This window comes from Apodemus sylvaticus, chromosome 4 (assembly GCF_947179515.1).
Source record: "Apodemus sylvaticus chromosome 4, mApoSyl1.1, whole genome shotgun sequence".
NCBI classification, from domain to species: Eukaryota; Metazoa; Chordata; class Mammalia; order Rodentia; family Muridae; genus Apodemus; species Apodemus sylvaticus.
Genome location: NC_067475.1, coordinates 14,823,330 through 14,832,428, shown reverse-complemented (window position 1 = coordinate 14,832,428; position 9,099 = coordinate 14,823,330).

The following is a 9,099-nucleotide window of genomic DNA, read 5'->3' as shown; positions in this document are numbered from 1 at the left end:
TGGTGGCCCACACCTTAACCCCAGCACTTGGGAGGCAGAGACAGGCGGATTTCTGAGTTCGAGGCCAGCCTTGTCTACAGAGTGAGTTCCAGGACAGCCAGGGCAATACAGAGAAACCCTATCTTGAAAAAAACAAAACAAAACAAAACAAACAAACAAAAAGTAATTAGTTTGGGGCCTGGAGAGATGATGGTTCAGTGGTTAAGAGTGCTGGCTGCTCTTCCAAGAGGTCCTGAGTTCAATTCCCAGCAAGTACATGGTGGCTCACAATCATCTGTAATGGGATCTGACGCCCTCTTCTGGTGTGTCTGAAGACAGATATACTGTGTGACTGTGTTTGTGTGTGTGTGGTGTGTGTGTAAGATCGAGTGCCATGGAGCTTGTGTGGAGGGGAGAGGACTTCCTTGTCTCTCTTGTTTCTGCTACGTGACAGTACAGGCTTAGTCAATCCCCAGGCACCGTGCAGATTCTTCTCCTCCCCCTTCTATCACTCTGTTGGAATGCAATGAATACGGATGAATGCCGTCCCTTCCAGATCTCTATGTGGGTAGTGTCCAGCTTTTTAAAAAAAATATTTATTAGCTGGGCGGGTGGTGGTGCACGCCTATAATCCCAGCACTTGGGAGGCGGAGGCAGAGGCAGAAACGGGCAGATTTCTGAGTTCGAGGCCAGCCTGGTTTACAGAGTGAGCTCCAGGATAGCCAGGGCTATACAGAGAAGCCCTGTCTCAAAAAAAACAAGTCCAAAAAACCAAAAAAAAAAAAAAGATTTATTTAATTTATGTTTATGAGTACACTGCCGATGTCTTCATACACATCAGAAGAGGGCATTGGATCTCAGTATAGATGGTTGTGAGCCACCATGTGGTTGCTGGGAATTGAACTCAGGATCTCTGTAAGAACAATCAGTGCTTTTAACCACTAAGCCATCTCTCCAGCCCTGTGTCCAGCTTTTTATGTGGTTTGTAGGGACCTGCTAAGTCATCTCTCAAGCTCATAAACAAACCACTTTAAAAGCTTATCCTGAGCAGGGCAGTGGTGGCGCATGCCTGTAATCCCAGCACTTGGGAGGCAGAGGCAGGTGGATTTCTGAGTTCGAGGCCAGCCTGGTCTACAGAGTGAGTTCTAGGACAGCCAGGGCTACACAGAGAAACCCTGACTCAAAAACAAAACAAAACAACCTTAGTTTTTGGTGAGATGGCTAGCTGGTAGAAGTCCTTCCAGTCCTTCCAGGACTGCCACCAAGTGTGGCAGTTTGGATGTGACCGGCCCTCAGAGACTCATAGTTGAATACTGAGGAGGCAACACTAGGAGATGTAGTCTTGTTGCAATGGGTATGGCCTTGCTGGAGGAGGTGTGTCACTGGGCTTTGAGGTTTTAGAAGCTTAAACCAATCCTACTGGCTCCCTGTCTCTTCTGTTGCCTGCTGATCTGGGTGTAGACCTCTCAGCTCCTTCTCCAGAACCAAGTCTGCCTGTGTGATGGCAATGGATCAAACCTCCGACCCTGTAAGGCAGCCCCAGTTAAATGCTTTCCTTTTATAAGAGTTGCTGTGGTCACGGTGTCTCTTTACATCTATAGAAAAAAGCTTAGACACCAAGTCTGGTGACTTGAGTTCAATCGCCAATACCCACCCACGTGGCGGAAGAAGAGAACCAACTCCTGTAAGCTGTCCTCTGATCAATATATGTGCAAGCTGTTCTCTGATCAACATGTGTGCAAGCTGTCCTCTGGTCAATATGTGTAAACTGTCCTCTGATCAATATGTATGCAAGCTGTCCTCTGATCAATATGTGTGCAAGATGTCCTCTGATCAATATGTGTGCAAGCTGTCCTCTGATCAAATATATGTGCAAGCTGTCCTCTGATCAATATGTATGAAAGCTGTTCTCTGATCAATATGTGTGCAAGCTGTCCTCTGATCAATATGTGTGAAAGCTGTCCTCTGGTCAATATGTGTGCAAGCTGTCCTCTGGTCAATATGTGTGCAAGCTGTCCTCTGGTCAATATGTGTGCAAGCTGTCCTCTGATCAATATGTATGCAAGCTGTCCTCTGATCAATATGTGTGCAAGCTGTTCTCTGATCAATATGTGTGCAAGCTGTTCTCTGATCAAATATATGTGCAAGCTGTCCTCTGATCAATATGTGTGCAAGCTGTTCTCTGATCAATATGTGTAAACTGTTCTCTGATCAATATGTGTGCAAGCTGTTCTCTGATCAATATGTGTGCAAGCTGTCCTCTGGTCAATATGTGTGCAAGCTGTCCTCTGGTCAATATGTGTGCAAGCTGTTCTCTGATCAAATATATGTGCAAGCTGTCCTCTGATCAATATGTGTGCAAGCTGTTCTCTGATCAATATGTGTGCAAGCTGTTCTCTGATCAAATATATGTGCAAGCTGTCCTCTGATCAATATGTGTGCAAGCTGTTCTCTGATCAATATGTGTAAACTGTTCTCTGATCAATATGTGTGCAAGCTGTTCTCTGATCAATATGTGTGCAAGCTGTCCTCTGGTCAATATGTGTGCAAGCTGTCCTCTGATCAATATGTGTAAACTGTCCTCTGATCAATATGTGTAAACTGTCCTCTGATCAATATGTGTGCAAGCTGTCCTCTGATCAATATGTGTGCAAGCTGTCCTCTGATCAATATGTGTAAACTGTCCTCTGATCAATATGTGTAAACTGTCCTCTGATCAATATGTGTGCAAGCTGTCCTCTGATCAATATGTGTGCAAGCTATCCTCTGATCAAATATATGTGCAAGCTGTTCTCTGATCAATATGTGTGCAAGCTGTCCTGTCCTCTGACCAATATATATGTACTGTTTCATGCTCAATGCACTGTCACACACAATAAGTAAAATAAGTATAATTTAAAAATTAAACAAAAAAGAACATTTACTCATATATGCTTCTTTATAATAATCTTATAATTATAACCAGGAAAAAATTTAAAGGAAATATTTTCCCCCAGATGGAGACTATTTTTTTCTAAGAATATGTAATATATAGCATCTTCACATTTAACAGTCCTACAGGGGAAGAATGTGAAAAGATAAAGATTCTTTTAGCAAAATCTTTTTGCTCATGAGCCTAGGTGAAGTTCTTCAGTTGTTTCTTTGTTTTGTTTTGTTTTTCCTAAAGGACCTAATTCTAGCAAGGCACGAAAGAGGTTGTCTCTAAATGCTGACTGTGTTCTGTTGGTGGATGTGAGAGACTGTGGGGTAGGAAGGTCTTACTGTTGGTTTAATTTGTAAATCTAGATTTAAATTCTTTGGTAATTGACGAATTCCATTTTGAGCAGCCTCTTGCACTTACATATACAGAATTGAAAGCCTAGTGAGAAGTCCAGCATTTAGGATGCTTGAGGGCGGGGCTCCCTCTTCTATGGTAGTGGGGACAGAGAACTCAGTGGCTTTAGGAATATAGAATTGAGCAGGTAGATTAAAAAGGAAAAACTTGGAAGTTTTCTCCTGAGTTCTATTTTCCCAAGGCATGGTGGTCTGAATAAAAAATGCTCCCCTCCCCCGCAAGGCTTAGATATCTGAATGCTAAGTCATAAGGGAGAGGCAGTACTTGAGAAGGATTAGGGGGTGTGGCCTTGTTGGAGGAAGCTTGGCCTTGTTGAAGGAAGGCTGTCACCAGGGTGGGCTTCCAGGCTTCTAATGCTCAAACCAGCTCCTTCTCCTCCTGCTGCCTGCAGATCCAAACGTACAACTCTCAGCTCCATCTCCAGCACTGCGTCTGTGCTCCATCTCCTGTGTGCTACTATGCTTTCTAACAATGGATTGGATGACACTGGATTAAACCTCTGAACTGTAAGCTGGGCCCCAGTTAAACGCTTTCCTTTATAAGAGTGGCTATAGTCGTAGTGTCTCTTCACAGCACTAGAACACTGAGGCAACAGGGAGAAAAGTCATAGCTGACTGAAAGGCTGGTGGAGATAGGGACATCTATCAGGGAGCCGAGGTACACCAGCAAACAGAAGGATTTGGGTATTTTGGTGCTGCAGTGTTGGTGGACCTCTGGCTCGAGTGAACGCACGGAATGAAAAACCAGTCGTTTGAGCCAGGGTTGAGGTTTCACCAAGTGACCAGGGCAATGGGAAAGGGGAGAGCCTGGATATGCACAAGGGATTTACCCTTTGCCCTGGGGAAGCAAGAAGAAAGGAGTGGGGCTAGGTGTGGATCAAGGGTGACTACCCGTCAGAGGGTCAGGAAGTGGTGTGTGGAGGTGTGCTTGGCTAGCTGCTTGTAACAAGGCCTAAGGTGACTCTGACACTGAATTCAGGAACTTGGGGGCCAGGAGTGGTGGTGCTTGCCTTAAATCTCAGCACTTGGTTGAAAGGCAGAGGCAGGAGGATCTCTACGACAGCCATAGCTGCAAAGGAGACCTTGTATTAAAAAGAAAGCAAAAAAAAAAAAAAATAAATAAAAAAAAATAAAAAAGAAAGCAAAAAGGAAAAAGGAAGGAAGGTTAAAAAAAAGGAAAAGAAAAGAGCCAGGCAGTGGTGGCGTATGCCTTTAATCCCAGCACTTGGGAGGCAGAGGCAGGCAGATTTCTGAGTTCAAGGCCAGCCTGGTCTACAGAGTGAGTTCCAGGACAGCCAGGACTACACAGAGAAACCCTGGTGGGGGGGGGGGGAGAGAGAAGGAAAGGAAAGGAAAGGAAAGGAAAGGAAAGGAAAGGAAAGGAAAGAAAAGAAAAGAAGAGAGAGGTAGGCAGGGGTATTAGCTGTATCTCTTTGTAAATAATGGAATCCTGAGATAGCTAGAAATGCAGAAGACAGAATGATGAGGCAGATGTCTGAGTGAAGCTGGAAGAGAAAGCTGTCCTGTGACTACGAAAAGCAAGGAACCATGGGACTTTTCCCAAAAGCAAGCAGCGGGGCAGCATGTGACCAGGACTGCTGTAAATTCAGGGCAACAGGAAGCCCTAAACCTACTCAGGATTTCAGCCTGGAAGGTGACTCTAGTCTTCAGTTCCAGTATGTAGGAGGCAGGTCTCCATGAGTTTAAAGCCAGCTTGGGCTTCACAGGGACACCCTGTTTAGCGATTTTTGTTTCTTCCTCTTCCTCTCCCTCTTCCTCTTCCTCCTCCTTCCCCTCCCCTCCCCCTCCTCCTCCTCCTCTTCTTCTACTATATTTTTCTTTTTTAATTTTTGGAAACACTGAGATTGGTTTTCAACTACTTTTGGTAACTTGACTGTGAAGTTTTCTAACCTGAACTTTGTAGCTAAGCACATTGTATGTCAGTCTGAAAAGACAGGACATGCCTGGAAAGTATGCATTCAGAAGTCATGCAGGTTTGAGAAAGGCAGAGTACTGGTGCGGAATCAACACAAGTGCACAAGTTCAGTTCCATGATCGGAGGTTTGGGAGCATGCAACTGATCAGTCAGGGCAGGATTGGAATGCGTTCCCTCTCACGGCCAACTTTCCTTACGCCACTTCAGGTCTGCTCTGGGATTCTCGCTTTGGAAACCAACTCTGAATATTCTCTTCCCCTCTCTGCATTTGTCTGACTTCAAACTTCTGTGACTTTAAACAGCTGCTAGGGTTTATCATAAATGATTGCTTTCTGCTAAAATTGAAATATATATGTATATGTAACATAAATGCATAGAAATATATATTCAAGTTTCAAACATCCAGAAGTGAAAATTCTGTATCAATGAAGCCCCCATGAACCTTTCACCTAGATTGAACTCAAAGCCTATCTTCATTCCTCTAATCCTCTTTTTATCTTTTTAAAATGTATGCCATAGATTTACTGACCATATTTAAATATTATTTATTAACTATTATTTATATAAGTACACAGTAGCTGTCTTCAGACACATACCAGAAGAGAGCATCAGATCCCATTACAGATGGTTGTGAGCCACCATGTGTTTGTTGGGAATTGAACTCAGGACCTCTAGAAGAGCTCTTAACCACTGAGCCATCTCTCCAGCCCCTTTTTAATCATTTTGAAGTAAATCTTTGACTTCATATGACCTTTCGAGTATTTCAGTGTTTACTGCTAAATGATGAAGAGATAATTTAAAACAATCTCATCTCATTTGGGCATGACGACTCACACCTGCTCACTCTCAGACTCCAGAGGCTGGGGCAGGACTGTCACAAGTCTGGAGACAGCCTGGGCTGCACAGTAAATTCTAGTCCAGCCCGAGCTGCAGAGTGAGATACTCTTCAAACAAAATGGAGAAGGGGACTTGCCTGAAATCCTGAGATTGTGGGGTCACACGTATTTTGCGTCTGAAATACTGTGCTAGAGGCTGGAGAGAACAGCCCAGCGTGCCTGCTGCTCTTCCAAAGCTTGGCTCTCAGGACCCAGATCAGGCATTTCACAGCCACCTGTACCTCCTGCTCCAGGACGCTTACTCTGTCTTCTGTTCTCCATGGGTACAGTCGCCAGTCCACACAGGTGACAATCATGCACTCATTACATGCACATAATGGAAAATGAATCTTTAAAAGAGTGTGTGGCCAGGTGGGGTGGTTCATGCCTTTAACCCCAGCACTTGTTCTAGGACAGCCAGAACTCCGTAATGAGACTCTGTCTCAAACAAACAAACAAACAAACAAATCAACCAACTAACCAAACAAATAAACAAATAGAAATAAATAAATGAATAACAACAACAGGAAAACACAATAAAACAAAACAAAACAAAACAAAACCAACATCCGTGTGAAGTGGCTCATGACATATATACTCATGATCTTAGCACTTGGACTTTACCCTAACCCTCAGAGGCAGAAGGATCAAGGTTCAAGGCCATCTTTGACTATATAAGAAGCTGGAAGCTGCCACCGGCCATACACACACACACACACACACACACACACAAGATTCTATTTCAAAATTAAGTAAATAGAACTAAAACAAAACTAAAGACCTGTATTCTTTGTCAACTGGCTTGGATTTAGAATCACCTAGGAGCTCTGGAGGCACACTCTGGTTGCCTTGGTGAGGGCATTTAGGAGAAGATTAATTTAGGTGGGAAGACTTAACCTGCATTTGGTGGGTGCATCCCACGTGCTCTGGGATTGGATGGGATAAGAGAGGAGAAAGGAAGAGGTGAGCTGAGTACCAGTTTCATCTCTCTCTGTTTTGTTTTAAGTGGATCAAGGAGCCTTGTGCTGCTGACCTATGCCTTATCCCCCGCTACGGACTGGCACCCTCAGACTGTGAGCCAATAAAATCCTTCACGCCTCAGGTCTCTTCTTTTGGGGTATCTGGCTACAAAACCAACCACAACGGTGACTACTGCAACATACTAAACTGCATTGTCCTACTTTTAAAAGCAGACTCCGTTTTTTCAGGATGAAATTCTGTGTTTTGTTTGTTTGCTTGTCTGTTTTGTTGTGTGTGTTTTGATTTCTTGGCAGATAAATCCACAGATAAATGAGAACATGCGCTGGAAGTCTAATGGCCTGATGAAGATTGTTTTAAGAACGATCCAAAGGTTCAGTTGCATTTCCCGCAAACTCATAAAACATTAAACTCTTTTCTGAAAGGTGATCAGTTAAGTCATAGCAAGGAATGTTCGCCTAAGTGAAAATGCTATCTTAGGAAGAGTGTCTAGCATCTATTTCCGTTCTAGGAAATGCCACAGGGGTGTAGCGGCTTTGCCCTCAGATGCTGGGAGCAGGGGCGGGGGACGTTTTTCCATTGTGGTGAACTTGAGCAGGTGATAATACAGATCATATAAGATTAGGGAACAGGAAGTGTCGGTGTATTCTGAAACATTAAATGTTTCTGCATGTTAGAAAACATGGGCAGCTGTAGTCTTCCTTGCATTACTTTACAGGAAGGTGGGGGCGCATGAGGAAGGTTGCAGAAGGCTAGATGTTAATCAAGAACTTCCGTATGGAGAACATGCCATCAGGTCAGCTGTAGGCTCAAGGTACTTTAACTCAGTTCTGAAGGTAGACCAGACAGGTCTGTACCCCAGGCATTCCAGTGAGGTGGTTTAGGAAGAGAACTGCAAACGTTCCAGGGCTAAACTTGCCTACAGTTCCCCTAAGAGCCGATGATGAAAGTCTGCGAACCAGGAAGACACAGACACGCCAGAGTGTCTGCAAAATGACCCAAACGCTCTTAGCTACAGTCCCTTCCATGACTGTTAAATGAGCCCCGTGCTCAGCCTATCTGTCTGCTCCCTCCTAGGCAGAGTTTCTGCCACCCCAGCCTGCTTGGAGCCACACTCTCCCCGCTATGCCACGGTTGTTAGATCTCTGGTGATGGTGCCAGTGTGGTAGTTGTCGATTCATGAGGCACCAAGGTGACTGCTAAGCCTCTGAAAAGCAAGGGTACACACTGGAAGATGTCGTGGCCACACCCTAACATCCTTGGGAATCTGCAAGACTAGACAGAAAAGGAAAAGGAGATAACTGAACAGCCGAAGATCAAAACCTTGCTACGGTGACTGTTGCTGGAGACCATGACAGTTCTGTGGCTATATATGTCTTCGAATGACATGTTTGCAAACCTTTTACTGACGTATAATACACTTATAGAAAACTAGGGTTTGCACAGTTAGTATTAAACAGTGTTACATGATAACAGTTGTATTATTAATTTCTGTGACCCCCAAATAGAGTTAAAATTGTAACTTCAAGTTCTAGAACCTTCTCAGGGTGACCTGAACGTCCCATCTTCGTGCCTGTACCTCCCACATGCCGAGATTACAGGTGTGGGTCACCACACCCAGTCTGTGTGGCATTTGGGATAGAATCCTGAGTTTTGAGCCCACTCAAAGCACTCTATGACCTGAGCCATAATTCCAGCCCTCTTCCCATTCTCAGTTTTAAGCAGGGTTAAGTTTCTCTGTGAGCTGCTATGTGGAGCTGGATTCTCAGTGATGCTTAAAGCAACGTACAGCGTGTTACTTCGACCAGTAAATTTCATGACCCTTGAGCAAGTTAAAAGTTGGATTAAGGACAGAGTCCAATATATAGATGTGAGTGTGTGTCTGTGCATGTGTTTGTGCATGCCTGTGTCTGTGTGTGTCTGTGTGTGCCTCTGTGTGTGTGCCTGTATGTGTATGTCTGTGTGTGTGTGTCTGTCAGTGTGTGTGTGTGCCTGTGT